Here is a 19,098-nt window from a genome sequence, read left to right as displayed (position 1 = left end):
CGATACTGCCAAGTTCAAAACTAAGGAAAACAACTTCCTAATTTAAAAAGTGGAAGTCATATTCCAAAAAAGTAAGGAGGACTATTCTTACCCAAGTGTTTTGATGGATAACCAAGTAAAACAAGGAATTTTTCAAGCATACGCACTCAAGTGAGGGCGCATTTTCATTAGGAGACCACAGAATTCTCCGGACAAAACTACCATGAACTGCTCAAATGGAAAAAAAATTTGTTTCAATGCGATTCACAATTAGATATAGAGTCTAGTTGATGCACCAAACTAGCAGTACGTCATCACACACCATTATAAAGCAGGAAAAGCACTCTCACAAATTATGTTCAACCATGAATGAAGCAGGACCCTATGCAACACCAGTGCAGGTACAGAATTAGTCCACTCGTTCAAGGTCCTCTCCACATCATCTCTAATATACTGTCGTCATCTCTAGTACACATTCACAAAAGATGATTATCCGGTGAGACATTCAACTCAATTTTCTCTGGGGAATTTTAATGAACATCTGACCCCCCCCCCCCCCCACAATAACAAATTCTAGCCGCAACACACCATTCATTCGGAAGCCACCAGATAAAGTACAGCACGTCATTCATTGTGATGTATCGAGTTACGCTAGCACTACCCTATTCATTCGGTCCATTCGATCTAGCAACGTCAAAACCTCAAACACTCAACAGATTTGGCTTAGGCATTTTTTCAAACACAAGGCGAGCAGCAAGCTAAGGGGCAAATATTGATCCATTCGGCACCAAGAAAGTATAAATAAGTACTAGTTATCGGCGGCTCAGTCCATGCCGACTTATTGACAGGAATGTCGAGACATCTACTCTATACTAACTCACGATCTTTCACACACTAACAAAAATACTTCTTTTATTTGATGGGATAATATGCACCTCAGAGAGAGGCATTAAAATGACACTTTCAAATCATTTCAAATGCTCAGAAAACACAATTAACAAAGAAACAATGTTTTGAGACAAGCACCAGAACTATTTTGTCAAAGAAGTTGGAACTCCCACGCTCGGAACAGGTGATTTACAGGTTGGAAAGAGTGACCATAAAGTGAGAAGTATCAAAGAATGCTGCACTAACCAAACAAAGGAACTATAATATTGAAAGTCAACCTCATCCTTGCATGACAAAGAAGAGGCAACTACATGGTCTTTCCCTGATCAAACCGAGCAACACGGAAAATTCATAATCGAGACACAAATTTCACTACAGCAACAGAAACAGCAACTAGATCCTTATAATAAGACTAGAAAGCTCAGTTTAAACAATCACAGCAATAAACAAACACAGGAGAACCATCACTAATGCTATACCATACAAGGTGAACATAACAAGTGCAAACTCACCATTCTGATAATGCAAATAGAAATTTTCCCTGCTTTATTGAATCTAACTTACAGTCTAATTATTTGCGAGTCATTTACCAAGATAAACCGCAGAACGACAATTACACTTTCAAATTTGGCCATTCAGAATCCTGATCCCAAGTTGACACAGCTCAATGAGGGGACCCCAAAAAATGAAATTTTTATACTAATTGAAGGAGCTCTAGGATCAGTCCCATGTTGCCAAACATAAACAAGCTCATCCCAACCTGTACTACTGAGAAGCCCTTTGACAAGCACACTCATGTCAACTAAATGTCGTGAATGAAAATATACATGAGGAAAAAAGACATCACGATCTAAAATATACCTCGCTCGTGGGAGGTGACGGACGTTGCTCGTGGGCAGCGGAGGACCTTGCTCGTCGGAGGCGGCGTTAGTGTCGGCTAAGTGGGAGTCAACGCCTAGGCAAATCGGAGCTCAACCTCAAATCCACCTATTTTGTAATTTGTAAATCCAAGCTCAACCTCAAATCGTGGGTAAACAAACACCCACCAAGCAATACACTTCAACTCTACGTCAGGCAAAGGAACCCAACAAGAGCAGAACCCGGAAAAACCATTCTTCTTCAGAGTCCTGAGGCAAACACAGAATAGAACAACCTCAACACACTCACACCACTAAACATAATGTAGCTCATCTTCTGTACTAGACCCCGAAAAAAGAAAACTTCCTTCCTTATTTTACTTTTAACAAAGACCCAGATAGTAACAAAAGCAAGCTCACTCTCAGAACACGATGTGAATTACATCGAGTAATACCTCCTTGGTGAGCTATTGTTTACACGCATAACCTTCGATGATTTATGGTCAGTGGAAGAAACCAACTCTTTCCAAATAGTCGATGCAGTACTACAAGCACAGTTAACAACCTATACATAAATTCTCTTTTACCAGCCGAAAGTAAAATTTCTATTGCTACGTGCCTTGCTAGTATTTGCCAAAACCAATCACGCAAAAACATAATCATGAGTTCGCATTTGATAAAATATCTATGGAGTAAATGACCATGCGTTGTTGCACTATGATAACTTTCCAAGTGTGTCTGCAAATTCAAACGTCATCACCTTCTTTGCAGCAAGCAAGGCCGCACGAGATACAAGATTTATAGCAGCCAACTGTCCGCCCTGTATCCCAACAAACATAATTAAATAAGTCAGATTTTCAATCTCCTTGTAATTATTAGTTCAAGCGCCATGCCAAATAAATACAAAATTTTCATTAACTACAGCGCAAAACCTTAATTTGCTAGGTCATTTATAAAGTGAGTATAGAGACTTCAAGAGAATCATTCAATTATGAAGGAGACCCCCCTGCATACTCGCTGCGTGCTCTGTCTTCTAATTTACTCTTTTTGATCCACAATTGTTTATCCCATTGGAAGAAGGATAATGCTTCTTACGCACTTTCGCTTCTTACGCATATTTTCGACAAGCATTAGATCATCCAGTAACCAAACGAACAGGATGTGTATTCTATTTCCATGTCGTGAGGACTTGATGAACTTAATGACAATACAAAATTTGCTAAGCACTTACTTTCTTGACAACTTCCTTTCTTACACAATACCTTAATTATGGAAGCATGTCATTCTTGGAATAATTAAAAATCAAACAATCCTATACATGTGTGGCTCTTTCCAGTGGTCCTGAAAAAATGGATGCGAATTTATTTGGAAATTGTAATACACGAAAGAGCCAAAGCCAGCACAGTCTAACAGCAATACCCTTGAACAAAAGAGTCTAAAATAGCAAAACTTGATTTTCGTTGCAACTCTCTTTGACAACCGAAATTTGGCAGTGTTTGCTTGCATATTTGTATGACAATTATCTCACATCAGGTGCTATCATTAAAATGTACAATTCCTCAACTATTGAAGAACCAACTCCTCTAAAATCAGCAAAGTTTTGCAGCAGTATTGTCCAACTAAAGCATTGAACATTTTCCTTTACTAGTAGATCTTTTTTATAACATTAAGCAGTATGGTCACATAAATGACAGGTGATTATATCAGACGAGATGCTAACGTGAGAATTTTAAGTTCCTCATACGTCAAACGAGCATACTCCTGATAATAGTAATACAGCATAAGGTAGATTTCACCAGTTTATTTTCTTCTAGACAGAACATATTGTGAAAAGGTCAATCCTAAAATCTTCTCCGTGCAGTGACCGAATTCATCTAGTCTTAGAAAAGACATTAGACTGATAACCCAGCACTGGATAGGATGAAACATAGTATGCAGACAAGAAGATGCACCAAATAAGCATAGCATCTAATCACACATGAAGTCACAGGCAGATGGGTCAATCAATTGAGCTTCCCCTGAATCTGGCTTAAGTCGCGTAACATGTGTATAGCTCATACCACGTCAACGAAAAACCCACAAGATGCAGTACTCAAGATGCAGCCATGAACCACCCTCTGTTCTACCACAATCAACCCTCTCAGCTATTTTCAGAAACTATCATAAAACTTATGGTGGCAGGGCAACGAGCAGACACAAACACAAAAACCCCCAAGAAAAATCATGAAAATCCGAACGAATACATTACCTTCGTGAACATGCCTAAACCCTAGCGCTTGAAGTAAGTTCTTCCTCCCTGTGGTGAAGATGAGGATAAGGGGGACGAAGCGAAGCGCGACGAGTAGCGAGCGACGAGCGGTGAAGGGCGGCGAGTGGCCGGGGCGGCGAGCGACGGGCGGCGAGGCACGGCGAGCGACGGGCGGCGAGGCGCGGCGAGCGGCGGTGAAGCGCGGCAAGCGGCCAAGGCGGCGAGCGACGAGCGGCGAAGGAAGCGCGGCGAGTGGCCAGCAAGAAGCGTAGGATGGGATGGGAGTGAAGCGTCGTTCGTGGATGGGGTGCCTAAGCGGGTGAGGGAGACGGAGCGCAGAGCGGAGAGCAGATGGGGAGCGCGAAAGAGAGAGAGTGAGTGTGGAGAGAGAGGGCTGTTTTTAAAAAAAATTTCTCCCAGCTTCAGCTCAGCTCAGCTCAGCGCCGTGGGAGAGCCTTCCTGACATGTGGGTCCTCTCGGACACGTGTTGCCACGTCAGAGTTGTTATTTCTCCACGGTGGAATCCCTAGTGGCACCCAATATTTTCTCGGCCATGAGGGGGTCGTACTAACAGGGTCAGTATGACTCTGTGCATGTAGAAACAATAAAGTGCAATGCTTAGAGGATGGCCCGAGTAAGTAGAAAAATTTGCTCCCAAAGCAGCTACAAACTTTTTTCATTATGGATGCACCGCAGCACACCTATATAATGGATGGTTAGCACACTCAGAGTCTGGCAACAGATTTCGCAATGGCTCTTCCTTCTTTGGTCGCAAGCTTCCTTCCCTCCTCAATTCACCATAGCCAACCCTCCTCCTCTTCCTCCTCCGCTGTGTCCTCCGGCCCTCGATTCGCGACATGCGGTTTGAAGATTGAAGATCAAGAGATTGCGAGACGTTCGGCGAATTGGAAACCGAGCGTTTGGGACTATGATTTTGTGCAATCACTCGGTGTTGATTACACGGTAATGATTTTCTTCTTTTTTTCAGCACAGAAGGATAGAAATTCTCGAAGTTTATTTTTTTTGGTCGAACAGAAATTCTCTAAGTTCAAGAGCTTGATTGTGCAAATTTTAAGTTCAATGACCACGTTGACTACAAAAATAACCTGAGTAAAGCAACCAAATGTACACTTTTTCCCTATTTTTATGTACTTTAATGGGATGAGTCCACCAATACAAAAAAGACACAACCAAAAGAAAATTCGTCCTTTGAATTAGATATATGGATGTTTACTTCTTATGTACTTCTGTATATAATTTATATACGACGTTCGAGATATGAAACATCAATTTACACATTCATCCACTGCCACTCTATCAAATACACGACCAACCCCATCAACATTCTATTGGAGACATTAATAAACCTATTAATAAACCTGGTCGAAATAGCATATTCTCAATATATAGACACGAGCTCAACCGTGCCTACTCAAATGTTTTTGCAAATAAAGTGAGAATCGAACTGTTTCCATACGGGAGGCAATATTGAAGTCTGCTTGTGTATTGACTTTGATTAAGATCTCATTTTGCTGAGCTTTTCATGTGCCTAGGAGGATATATATACGGAGCAAGTCCGAAGGTTGAAGGAAGAAGTCAAGGGTCTATTCGACCGGGAGATGAATCAGGTGGCAAAACTCGAGCTCGTTGACGGGGTTCAAAGGATATCATTTCGAGACAGAGATCAAGAACGCTCTTGGTTCCATCCATAACAACATCGAAGACGCTCAGCTTTCAGATGATCTCTATCCCGCTTCCCTTCGATTCCGGCTACTCAGACAACATGGATACAACGTACAGCAAGGTAGTCACCAACTAGTTAACCTCTTTAAATCATGTTGATGCACCAAAATTTACCTTACCATTCCTTTTTTTGGACATATAGATGTGCTTCAAAGGTTTATGAACGAGACAGGCACATTCAACGAATCGCTCAAAAGGGATGTGAAGGGGGTTCTTGGTCTTTATGAAGCTTCTGTCCATGGATTGGAAGGCGAAACCATACTTGATGAAGCTTGGAACTTTGCTTCTAAGCATCTGAAGGATCTAAACCTCGACAAAGTTCCCACCAATTCAGCGAGTAACGTGAGTCATGCATTGGATATGCCGATCCACTGGAGGCCAAATAGGGTGGAGGCTCGGTGGTTCATTGACATGTACGAGAAACAACAAGACATGATGCCATCTTTGCTACGATTGACTAAGGCTCCGTTTGTTTGGCGGAAAATATTCTCCCGGAAAATATTTTCCCGGTTTTCCGGTGTTCGGGGGGTGAAAAACGTTTTCCGTGGGAAAATATTTTCCTTCCCCCCCTCACAAAATAACCTAAGTTTATGGAAAATGACTTCCGCTTCTTCAAAAGCAGAAATCATTTTCCGGAGCTTCTTCTTCTTCTTCTTCACTAAGGTCGCCGGCCCTGCGCGCCGGTCGCCGCCGCCGCCGCCGGTTGGTTCCGGTCGCCGCCGCCGCCGCCGGTCGCTGGCCACCGCCGGCGAAAAATATCTTCCGAAACTTTTTCATATTGGTCGCCGAACACCGGAAAATTATGTTCCGGGAAAACATTTTCCAGGAAAATGACTTCCGATAAAATATTTTCCAAAAGGAGAATATTTTCCGCCAAACGAACGGAGCTTAAATTAGACTTCAATTTAGTGCAGTCAATCTACAGGAAGGAACTTAGCAATGTGGCAAGGTATACACAAGCACTCTATAGTTCACAGATGCAATCTGGCAAGGTAGGAGCGCATTTTGATTGACTTAGTCATCACATGACAAATTTTTCAGGTGGTGGGATGAACTTGGGGCGACCAACACGACCTTCTTTAGGGACAGGCTAGTGGAATGCTATTTCTGGAGCATTCTAATGGTTTTCGAACCTCAATATACAGCTTTCAGAGAAATGAATGCGAAGATCGCTTGTATGGTGACACTTATCGATGATGTTTATGACGTATATGGGATGCCGGAAGAGCTTGAGCTCTTAACAGATTTCATTGTCAGGTCTGCGTAGTATTAGAACCATCATCATTTTCCCTTGTAACTATTATTGCCAAGAAAAAAGACGGAATTAATTAGTCTATGAACGCTATGGAAAAAATAGTAAATACTATATATTATAAAATAAATTCTTCAATGTGTTTTGGACCTATCATGGTTTATGTTAGCTTTTTTTTCTTCTATGTAATTGATTGGTTTGGGCTAATAACGTAACGGTAGGCACTAACTTTCATTATTATTGCTAAAAAGCGTATTCAGTGACTGTAAAATTCATAAGATTGCTGAAATTGTGATAACTTATCTAGGTGGGACATCACAGACATCGATAAACTTCCTCCAATAATAAGAGATAGTTTCATGCTCTTGTACAACACCACCAACGAAATTGGGCATTGGACAATGAGAGAGCAAGGAATCAACCCCATCCCTTACCTGCGGAAAGTGGTAATCTCGACTTGATAAATCGTTCACCTAATAATTTCTAGCCCGTGTAGGGCAATTCATTTTTCTATGGGATAATTGTCCAAAAAGTCCTAAACCTATTGTACAGCGGCCAATTCAGTCATAAACCTTTCAATTGTACCAATTTAGTCATAAACCTTTTGGCAATTTGCCAATTTAGTCCCAAACCTTTCAATTGTGTCAATTTAGTCTAAAACCTTTTGAAGATTTGTCAATTTATTTCTAAATCTTTTGACGATTTGCCAATTCAGTCCTTTCGGTCAATTTTAGCTGAAAATCGTTGACAAGAACGCTGGTTGTCCTACATGACACGGCCAGCGGACGGCCGACGTTGGCCTAGAAAATTTTTTCAAATTTCAAAAAATTACAAAAATTGTCCACGTCCAACATTGGTTATTTCACGTAGGATGATTGGCCTTGACTAGACCTCCACGTCAATGATTTCCTGTCAAAATTGACCCGAATGACTAAATTAATAAATCGTCAAAAGGTTTATGACTAAGTTGGCATAGTTGAAAGGTTTATGACTAAATTGGCAAATTGTAAAAATGTTTATGACTAAATTGGCACAATCGAATGAGTTAAGACTAAATTGGCCGTCGTATAATAGGTTTAAAAGTTTTTGGACAATTTTCCCTTTTTCCACTTCTAACTTTCATTATGATTTCTATTTAAACATTTGAGAATCCGTAAAAGTAGGAGAAAAGAACGTCCCTCGACTTGGTCATTGACCCACTCTTCGAATTCAAATCCTATAGTGGGCCAATGAATGCAAGGCGTACATAAAGGAGGTCCATTGGTACAACAAGGGCACTAAACCGACACTGAAGGAGTACGTGGACGTTGCGGTGAATTCAGCCGGAGGGCTGGTTATGCTGTTGACCAGTTACTTCCTAACCACGGATAAATTGACGGAAGAGGGACTTGATTACGTGTCGAAAATGCCCAGTGTCGTGCATTGCTCTGCCAAGATCCTTCGACTCAACAATGATCTCAGTACATCATCGGTAACTTATTTTTATATTATTCTTCTCCTTGTAAATAGTGGCTTATAAAAAAAAAAGAGTACATCATTGGTATATTCATAGTGACAAGCTATTCTTTCTTATATCTTCGATACGAATGTGAGATGAGTATTTGGACTTATGTTTGTAATCCATCAATATTGTCCTGCTTAGCATGAATTGGCACGAGGTGACAACTTTAAGGCGCTTGAATGCTACATGAATGAAACCGGCGCTTCATAAGTGGCCGCGCGGGAACACATCAGGCATATGGTGCGTGAGACCTGGAAGAGGATGAATAATAGAGTCGTGTTTGAGGACTACTCGGTTCCCCGGTTTGAGCGTTTTCTCGGTGCCTGTTTCAACCTGGCACGAGTTTCTCATATTTTTTACCAATATGGAGACGGATTCGGCCTTCCCAGTCAGGAAACCAAGGACCATCTTGTGTCGGCTTTATACGAACCTGTGCCCCTCGATTTGGCATGCATGAATGACCAAGGTCTTGCTTTCGGAGAGAGCCTTTGATCTTATTTGTCTTTCTTAGCTTTCGAGCTGGATTTGTGAGCTCTAAGATATCGAAGAACATGCTATTCCGTGCTTTGTGTGGTGGCTGATTATGTTATTACAAACAATATTCATGGCGATCGAATTTTATTTTATGTTGAATATATAGCTTCTTGTATTGGAGAAAAATTGAAAAGTGTTGTAAATTAAGTCAGATTGCAATCGATCGCAGCGGAATTTTAATTGTCAGCCATATATTCTCTTTGCAGAACAACGTAATTAGCACAATAAAAGAAGAACGATACACCGGAAGTTTTTACGTAGAAAACCCAATATGGGAAAAACCACGGGACGCTGATCTAGGAATTGCTCCAGTATAATCAAAGGATTACAATTAACACTCTAATGGTGTTTCTCTCGTAATAAATCCTCACGATTGTCACAAAACACATCCTCACTTGATGAACTCTCAAGATCTCTCGTATTTACACACATTATTGAAGGCTCTTGTGATATCTCTAGAGTATTTTCTGGTGTACACAAAAAAAAACCTCCAACCAAGCCCTTCTGTTTATAGTGGTAGATCTCCACCCAAGTTAGTAATCCTCCCTAATTGATTGACAATCACCTCCCAATTAGAAATCTCCCCAATTGATTGGAATTCCTCTAATTGGACAATCATTAGAATTGATTCCATCCCGATATTCTTTCTAAATAAGACTTCTTATTTAGATTTTTTTCCTTTTCAGCGTTCTACCATAATAGGACTCCTTTCTTTAGGTATTCTTGATGAGCAATCTTCGCGATATTTCAAATCGACTCCGAACATGTTGGGTTGCTCCCAACAAATCTACCCCCAACCCATCATGGAGGGTCTTAAACTTCCTTATCACTTCGATAAGCCAGCCTCCTTCCTACAGAATTTTAGTTTCTCTGTAGGTAGAGACTTTGTCAACATATTAGCACCATTTTTGTTCGCGTGGATCTTCTGGAGCTTTAATTGCTTCTCTTCCAACATTTCTCGTATCCAATGATACCTAATATCAATATGCTGCATCCTCGAATGAAATGTGAAATTTTTACTGAGATGAATGGCGTTTTGGCTATCGCAATGCACAACATACTCATCTTGCTTGTGCCCCAACTCTTGTAGAAATCTCTTCATTCACAAATCTCTTTGCTAGCTTCGGTGGTGGCTATGTACTCAACCTTCGTTGTGGATAATGCAAAGCACTTTTGCAATCTTGATTGCCAAGAGACAGCTCCACCTGCAAAAATCATCAAATAACATGACGTAGATCGCTTGTAATCTACATCTCCTGCTATGTCTGCATTGGTGAACCCTTCGAGCATCGGTTTTCCATCACCAAAATACAAACACAAACTAAATGTCCATTTAAGATACCTAAGTATCCACTTGATAGCCTCCCAATGTTGTTTGCCGGGGTTTGACATGTATCGGCTAACAATTCCAATAGCATACCCAATAACCGGTCGTGTGCACATCATCGCATACATGAGACTTCCAACGGCAAAGGCATAAGGAATCTTTAGCATCTTTCCATTCTCCTTTTCACTTGAGGGAAACTGCCTCGTGTTAAGCTGAAAATAATTAGCCAAAGGCGAGCTGACTGCTCTGGCGTAGCTCATGTTGAATCTTTGCACAACTTTCTCTACATATCTCTCTTGGGATAATCACAACTTTTCACAAGCTTTATCGCGCAGTATCCTCATCCCAAGTATTTGCTTTGCTTGTCCAAGGTCCTTCATGGAAAATTCCTTGCTCAACTCCTCCTTGAGCTTCATGATTTTTTTGATATCATTACCCACAATTAGTATATCATCAACATATAATAATAATAAAAAAAATCAGAAAATCACTGTCATGGAACTTTGTGATGAACACGCAATGATCTCCCGTTGTCTTCTTGTATTCATTCCTCTCCATGAATGAATCAAATTTCTTGTACCATTGCCTTGGAGCTTGTTTGAGCTCATAGAGACTCTTCTTCGACTTGCATACAAGATTTTCTTTCCCTTTGGTCACAAAATCTTCGAGTTGCTCCATATATATCTCATCATCAAGATTGCCATGTAAGAATGCTATTTTTACGTCGAGTTGCTCGACCTCCAAGTTCAAGGTTGCGGCCAAACCAAGAACAACTCGAATGGATGGCATCTTTACAACAGGAGAGAAAATCTCCTCCTAATTAACTGCCTTTTGCTAACGAAACCCTTCATCACCAATCTTGCTTCGTAACGTGGTTTGGGGCTGTTTTTTGTAGCCTTTAACCTAAACACCCATTTGTTCTTGAGTGTTTTTTGGCCTTTTGGTAGCTTCACCAAAGCATAGGTGTGATTATCATGCAGAGATTGCATCTCTTATTGCATTGCTTTCATCCATTCCTTCTTGTGGATATCAATTTCCACTTCTTGTAAATTCTCGGGTTCTCCCCCATCAGTGAGAAACACATACTTTAGCGAGTATTTTATGTTAGGTTGCCTTTCTCTCGTTGATCTCCTTGGCTGCTCTTAAGGAACATCATCAACATCAATCGTTTCCTCCTCAACCTCATCATCAACTTCTGCTTCTTCTGCTTCTCCTTCTTCTTGAGCTTCCGCTCCAGCATCTCCACCATCTTCATTACTAATCTTGGCCTCAACTCCTTCGGCAGCCTCATCATTGGCTGCTGTCTCGGTTTGTGCTTGCTCAGTCGAATCATTCTCAACCTCTTTTTGTGTTTCTGCACCAACAGAATTTTGATGAGTCTATAGGCTCCAAGTCAACTAACTCTTCCTCCACACTTTGAGGTTCTTCGTACTTCTTGAGGTCTTTGATAGTTTGATCTTCAAAGAATACCACATCTCGGCTTCGAAACGCCTTCTTACTTTCGGGATCCCACAATCTATAGCCAAATCCTCGTGAGCATATCCCAAGAATATGCACTCCTTGGCCTTTCCATCTAGCTTGGCTCGTTCATCTCTTGGTATGTGTGAGAATGCCCTACAACCAAACACTCTCAAGTGACTGTAAGATGACTTCTTACCATTCTATACACTTTGTGGTGTCTCACCTTTGAGTGGAATCGAAGGTGACAAATTTATCAAATCTACCACCGTCCTCATTGCCTCCCCCGAAAAAGAGTTTGACAACTTCGCATGGGAGAGCATACACCTTATCCTCTCACATATTGTTCAATTCATCCTCTCGGCAACACCGTTGTGTTGGTGTCTTATGCACTATTTTCTCGAGCTTTATGCCATTAACTCTACAGTAATCCTCAAATGGCCCTCGGTATTCCCGCCATTGTTAGCCCTCACACACTTCAATTTTCTGCCGGTCTCCCTTTCTAGTTTCGCATGCAAACCCTTGAAGGTATCAAGAACTTAATCCTTTATCTTCAATGCAGTAGCCCACACCTTCCTTGAAAAATCATCTATGAAGGTAACATAATAGAAAGCACCATCAGCAGTTCTCAAAGTCATAGCATAAACATCGGTATGTAACAAATCAAGTCGATTGGCCTTTTTCAATGGTGAAATTGATTTAAAGGCAACTCTATTATTTTTTCCTACCAATTCAGTCTTCACAAGGATTTATAGAGGTACCTTTTATGTCCGGGAGTAAATTCTTCAATGTGAGAAACTTCATTCCATTCTCACTAATATGTCCAAGTCTTTTATGCCAAAGCTCGATAGATACCTCTCTCAATGCATTAACATCTCTGCTGCATAACTTCACTTGTATGGTATAGAGTGATATATTTTTCACTCCTCTTGCTACCACCAAGTTACCCTTGGTTAACTTCCACTTCCCTTTGCCGAAGTGACTCACATAACCATCATCATCTAGCTTTCCTATGGAGATCAGATTAAGGTGAATATCAGGGACATGCCTTAACTCTTTCAAGATCAGCTTGCATCCATTGTTAGTCTCGATCTCAACACTTCCTATGCCAACAATCTTTGACGAGCCATCATTATCCTTTCTCACGAGACCGAAATCTCCAGCTGTATATGAAGAGAAAAATTCTCTCTTGGGAGCTACATGAAAGAAGGCTCTGGAATCAACTACCCAAGTGGTATCCTGACATGTTAAGTTGATGCTCTTATCAGTGCAGATTGTTAAGAAAACTTCCTAATAGATTTTGATGATGACAAAACTATCCATGAGTAAAGTCTGATATATACTTTGAAGTAATGCTTTTGAAGTATTCTAAGTCCAAACAGTTATATTCTGAAAGTCCAGACTTTAAGTTTATCAGAAGAAGTAATCCAGGTTCTGCATTGCAAAAGACAAAGTTCAGACTTTGTGCAAAGAAGTAGAAGTACCGCAGTTTATATATTGGAATCAATATATTCAGAATTTACCAACAAACCACTCTGACTTCAAGTTCTGAGCGCAAAGACCTTATCCAAATGTTATCGCTTACTCAGAACGTAAACAACGACTAGTAATCTGGCTTGGATTTCACTAATAAAAAGAATTGATTGATTCGATCTTAAAAGGCTATTTTGCAAGGAATATTTATATAGCAAGATATCCTAAGTTGATTGACAATCAAATCTCACAACAAGTTTATTTCTAAATGGAGAAGCTCTACTTGTGAAAACCAAATCTCTGGTTATATTGGCAACCGGATTTAGCGAGATTCTGATTTTATCACTCAACGGCTACTCAATCCTTTATATACAAATCTATCCAAGATGAAGATTGGAAGATGATCCTCTAAAGACTGTCCAGCGGCTAGTTTGAAAGTGGAGGAGTATAAAAGGAGACAAATCGTCGAAGAGCAGTAGTAGATAGACGAATCCAAAATTATCCATTTCAAAGTTTGAGCAAACTCTGACAAGTTTTTTACTTGTCTTTCTCGAGCTTAAATCTGTGATCTTGAGAGACTGGTTATAAGAGAGATAGAGTGATCCTTCTTAATATTACTCATAACTTGTAATCTCTTGATCGATCAGCTAGTGGAATCCAGCTAGTAAACTGTTAGTGTGGGAGAGTGGACGTAGGCTTGATCTAAGCCGAATCACTATACATATCTGTATGCATATTCTCTGTTCCCTAAATCTCTTTATTGCTCATTTGTCTGTTTGCCATTCAAAATCTGACTAAAATCTGAATGTTGTTCAGACTTTGCTTGAGTCAATTACTTCCGCATTAAAATTGATCAATTTGAATTCAATTCACCTATTCACCCCCCTCTAGGTGATATTTGCTAGTCTCATCATGGATAACCATCATGTCTTCATAAACTATAGTGACATTTGTAGCTTGTGCTTCAACTTGCTTCTTAGCTGCCTTCGATCGACAATCTCTAATGAGATGCTCGGTTTTTCCACAATGAAAACAAGCCCTCTTCTCAACCCTTGGCCTTGAGGTTGAATGACCTTTAAGTCCACGGCTTTTGCTCCTCCCACAATCTACTTTCTTCCCTTGTTAATTGAAACAAGAGTTTTATCACCATGGTTATAGTAACCATCATCCTTGCGCCTTTGCTCTTCACTTAGCAATCTGTTCTTCACTAACTCCATGGTCAAGGCTCCATGGAATTGTGAATTGACACAATTAAGGTGTCCTAGTTTTTTGGCATAGAACCTGTCAGGAAGTGTGCATGCAATTTCAGAGTGATCATCCTCTCCATTGCATTGATTTGATTCACCAGCCCTTCCGTAGTGCCTACGTGTTCAGACACACTTGTTCCATCTTTGTACTCCATACGCGACACCTTCTTTATCAGGGTTGCTATGTTTCGAGATGCATTCCTCGCATATGTCCGCTCTAGATTTTTCCACAAATCATAAGCATTGTCTTCTTGGGTGAAGTTTTGAAAGATGCTTTGATCGAACCACCTTGTAATGGTGCCAACACATCTTTTGTTGAGGATAGTCCACTCATCCTCCTTCTCCTCCTCTTCTTCTAGTGTTAATATTGGGGCTTTTGAGGAATCTTCTCCTTCCTCTCCAGGTTTTGCTAATTTAAGAACTAGTGCTAGAGTCTTTACCATGCCCTTTGGAGGCATTCTTGTCTTGATTGGTATTTCCAAGCCTTTGATGTAGAGATGATCCTCCATCTTGCACTCCACATTGTATAATTCGTAGCCGTGGGCATGATCATGTTGACCTTGTCTTCTGATATCTTTTACAACCTCTGCTTTGATACCACTTTGTTGAAAATTAAGTCAGATTGCAATCAATCGCAGCAAAATTCTAACTGTCAAAATCGCGCAAGATGTCATCGTATATTCTCTTCGTAGAAAAACGTAAGTAGCACAGTAAAAGAACAATGATACACCAGAAGTTTTTACATGGAAAACCCAATATGAGAAAAATCGCGGGATGTTGGTCTAGAAACTGCTCCACTATAATCAAAGGATTACAATTAACACTCTAATGGTGTTTCTCTAACAATAAATCCTTACAATTGTCACAAAACACATCTTCACTTGAACTCTCAAGATATCTCGTGTTTACATACATTGTTGAAGACTCTTGTGATATCTCTAGAGTATTTTCTGGTGCACACAGAAAAAAACCTCCACCCAAGCCCTTCTGTTTATAGCGGTAGATCTCCACCCAAGTTAGGAATCCACCCTAATTGATTGACAATCACCTCCCAATTAGAAATCTCCCCCGATTGATTAGAATTCCACTAATTGGGCAATCGCTAAAATTGATTCCATCCTGGTATTCTTTCTAAATAAGGCTTTTTATTTAGATTTTTTCCTTTTCAGCATCCTCCTATAATAGGACTCCTTCTTATTAGGTATTTGTGATGAGCAATCTTCGGATATTTCAAATCGACTCCCGAATATGTTGGGCTGCTCCCCACAAAAAGAAAATGCTTTATATAGAAGAAAAGAAAAATCGATCAACTTTGACCAACGTTGGTTCAATGCAATTTGAAACGGTGGCTGTGTAGAAAGTTTTCTTCTACCATTGAGTTTTATTGAAATGGTGTCACAAAGGATTCTCCAAGGTTCAGAATGGCGCGAGGCTATTTCAGAAGGTTGAAATGTCGATGAATTAAATTGGATTGCGTATTTTCTTCTTCTCGAACAATACTACTATCTTTCTATATATATTTTTTTTCGGATCACTTAAGGGTTACTTTTTAAAAAAAACGATCATTTAAGTGCCAATTCCAATTTGGTTGCCGGAAATCCGACGTGGCCATATTTTATTAATTTCTTAGATTGACGTGGCTTGCCGGCGTGCCTAGTCAGCATATATTTCCCTAAACGACGTCGTCTACAAGTTTGCCCAAATATAAACCCTTAATCGCCAATTGAAGGAAATTCCCAAATTTGAAACTCTAATGACTATTCAATCGAAAATTGAAACCCTAATTCGGTTTGCCCCCAAAATTAACAGCTTAATTTTGCAAATGGAGAGCAGTAGCATGAGGAGTGGCTCAAATTTGTTTCAACGAAGCGAAGAAGATAAATATTATTGTTATTGTTGGCGATTGTAACTGGGCTGCATCAGATGACCGAGTAATGAGCTTCAGTCACAATGACGCTGCATATGCGAGGCCAAAACACTACAAATCAGGCCAGAGATGCTGGGGTATTCCTATAACTGCCTGGATTTGATCGGCCGCCGGTGTTGCTAGAATGGGGGTGATATCACAGGAGCAACTGGACCAGGCTGATTTATCGTGGCGGGGACCGATTTAAAGGGTTGGAGCCCTACCGGGATTGCTGAATCTCGTCTATTGGTTGCTGATGTTATTGGAAATTTGTTGCTGTGTCAGTGGTGGCAGGGGATGCACGAACAAGTATTGACGAATGTGAGGACGAAACTGAGGTTCTGCAAAACGATGTCCGGGCAAAGTGCGGATGGAAATCGAAACTCGCTGGTGCAGTGGTAACCAAACGTAGTGGCAGGGCGACAGCGAGCGAATGATAGTGACAGGGAGTCGTTTGGCTTGGGAGTCGAGCGTTGAACGATGGTGGACCCTCCGAGCCCCATTTTGAGAGTTTCAAGGGCGACGTTGTTTTTCACCTAGGAGAGTGGTGCGATGTCGCTTTTACACAACCCAGCCACGTTGGATGGTGCTGCGTCATTTTTATTATTCACGTGGATGGAAGAAGGATAGTAGAAGTGTCAAAAGTTATGTTTATTATTCACGTGGATGGAAGAAGGATAGTAGAAGTGTCAAAAGTTATGTACGACGCTCATTTTAGTGCAAAAAGTTTTTTTTCGGATCACTCAAGTGCCATTTTTTAAAAAACACGATCACTTAAGTGCAAACTCCGATTTGGATCGTCGAAAATCCGACGTGGCTATATTTTATTATTTTCTCAGTCTTCCGTGGCTCGTCGACGTGTCTAGTCAGCATATAGCCTCTAAACGACGTCGTTCAAAAGTTGTAAATAGTGATCATTTGAGTGGCAATTTTTTTTAAAGAGATCACTTCAGTGTCAGTCGTTGTTAAAAAGTGATCACTTCAGTGCCAATCGTTGTTAAAAAGTGATCGTTTCAGTGCCAAACACCGGCCCAAACAAGCAGCAACTAGCTGCACCACCTTGTGTAGCTCGACCAATAAGCACTAGCACTAACTTTGCACCAACAGCACATAGCTGGTGAATCTTGTGCTTGCACTAGCACATACAATAGTTGGTGCAAGCAAAACCAGCAAAACTAACACACCAGCACAACCAAAAGCAATATATAGAAATGGCAAAAACATAGACAAAATAAAGTCCATTGAAATTAAACTTAGTCTTTACATTTGGTCAATTTGAATAACGCACTAAAACATCTCAACATCCAGGGGTTGGCTTCCCACCAAACAAAAATATTCAACTCAACACTTAACAATATCAACCCCATCAATCTCTGCATCAACGCTTCTCTTCCCTAGGCCAAGACCCTCCGCTTCAAAGGCACGGCATTGCCGCTGTTGCTTGCGCTTTGCCTTCTTAATCTCCACTCGATCTTGTTCAGGCCAATCACGACTTGCCTCTTCTTCCTGCTCCTGATCCTGCATGCATTGCATAGAGATTGCAGGACCAAAGCACAAATCAATCATAAGCTGCATCAAAATCAAAACAACTATCGAGCGGTGAAGTAATCTTTGCTGGCTTATCATTCTCCATCACATTGACAAACTCAACCTCAAGGGGAGCTTCACTAGTGTCAGAATCATTCAAGTCTTGAGATGAAACATTTTGAATGCATTTTCCCTCCATGTTGACCTTCCTCGTGATCTTTTCTTCTACAAGTCTCCCACAAAATCCCAAATATACTATATTAAAAGGGATTAAACAAAGTATTATCTCCAGGATAGAATCATTGCCAAAGACAACTCCAGAGGGCCTTTTTGCCCCTTTTTAGGCCAAAACTGACAGAGGCCCCAGTTACAAGTATAGAACTAATAATAACATGACAGATCAAAAGCCCGTTGTAGGCCAATGAAACTCCATATTAGCAGAAAAGTTAAAGAGCTCAAAAAAGAAATTGCTTATAAAGCTTCCTTAATTGTGAAATGGAATATTAGCCAACTTAAGCTAACATAATTCAAAAAAATTTCAAAGGGCGTAAATTTTCTTCTTCGAAAGCAATAAGAGACACTGTTTTATGAAAGAGATGAAGTTAGAAACACGCATTGGAGCAACCTAACCAATGCAAACCAAATCGAGTGATTTCAGCTGCCTAACCAATGCAAGAATTTCGAGATCTTGATGAGATGGTCTCGCATGAAGTCCCGATCAATGCGGCCACTAACCTTTTCACCCATATCTGGCATTTGTGTCAACTCTTCGTAAGATCTAGTAGCTCTTCGAAGTCGGCGAAGTACGACAAACCTTTGCGATTGCCGAGAGACAACCCCCAAGCATCGGGATTGGGGGTGAAGAAGCGATCGCACTGTGAAATCTACTGAACTGAAGTAGGAAGAAGGAGGCTGAAGCGAATCAAACCCATAATGATGGATCGAGAGAGAGAGGTCAGTGATGATCTTGAGGAAGCTAAAAATGGAGCTGAAAAGCACACACAAAGCAAGAGAGAGAGCGAAACTCTATAGAGAGAGGGGCAAAAATCCACGTGGATTGGATTTTTTTAACAAATATGCCAACTCAGCTTATTTTTTTTAATTATAAAAGCCACGTAATTATTTTGGCTAGAATTTCTCGCCGTTGGCACTTAAGTG

At 40.6% G+C, this 19,098-nt stretch overlaps 1 long non-coding RNA gene and 1 pseudogene across 1 annotated transcript; one reads left to right on the top strand and one right to left on the bottom strand.

Moving 5' to 3' along the window:
* Positions 1 to 1,109: 1,109 nt before the first annotated feature.
* Positions 1,110 to 2,754, bottom strand: LOC130140974 (uncharacterized). Its single transcript, XR_008818937.1, has 2 exons — positions 2,485 to 2,754; positions 1,110 to 1,994 (listed from the first exon to the last, which is right to left on the bottom strand). It is a non-coding gene; the product is annotated as an uncharacterized LOC130140974 (long non-coding RNA).
* A 1,808-nt stretch (positions 2,755 to 4,562) lies between these two features.
* Positions 4,563 to 8,960, top strand: LOC130134785 (terpene synthase 10-like; annotated as a pseudogene).
* Positions 8,961 to 19,098: the final 10,138 nt, after the last annotated feature.

This window comes from Syzygium oleosum, unplaced genomic scaffold (genome assembly GCF_021117445.2).
Source record: "Syzygium oleosum isolate NSW1041296 unplaced genomic scaffold, Sole_v2.1 Sole_v2.23, whole genome shotgun sequence".
Taxonomy (NCBI): Eukaryota; Viridiplantae; Streptophyta; class Magnoliopsida; order Myrtales; family Myrtaceae; genus Syzygium; species Syzygium oleosum.
This window is presented reverse-complemented; position numbering and strand designations above follow the sequence as displayed.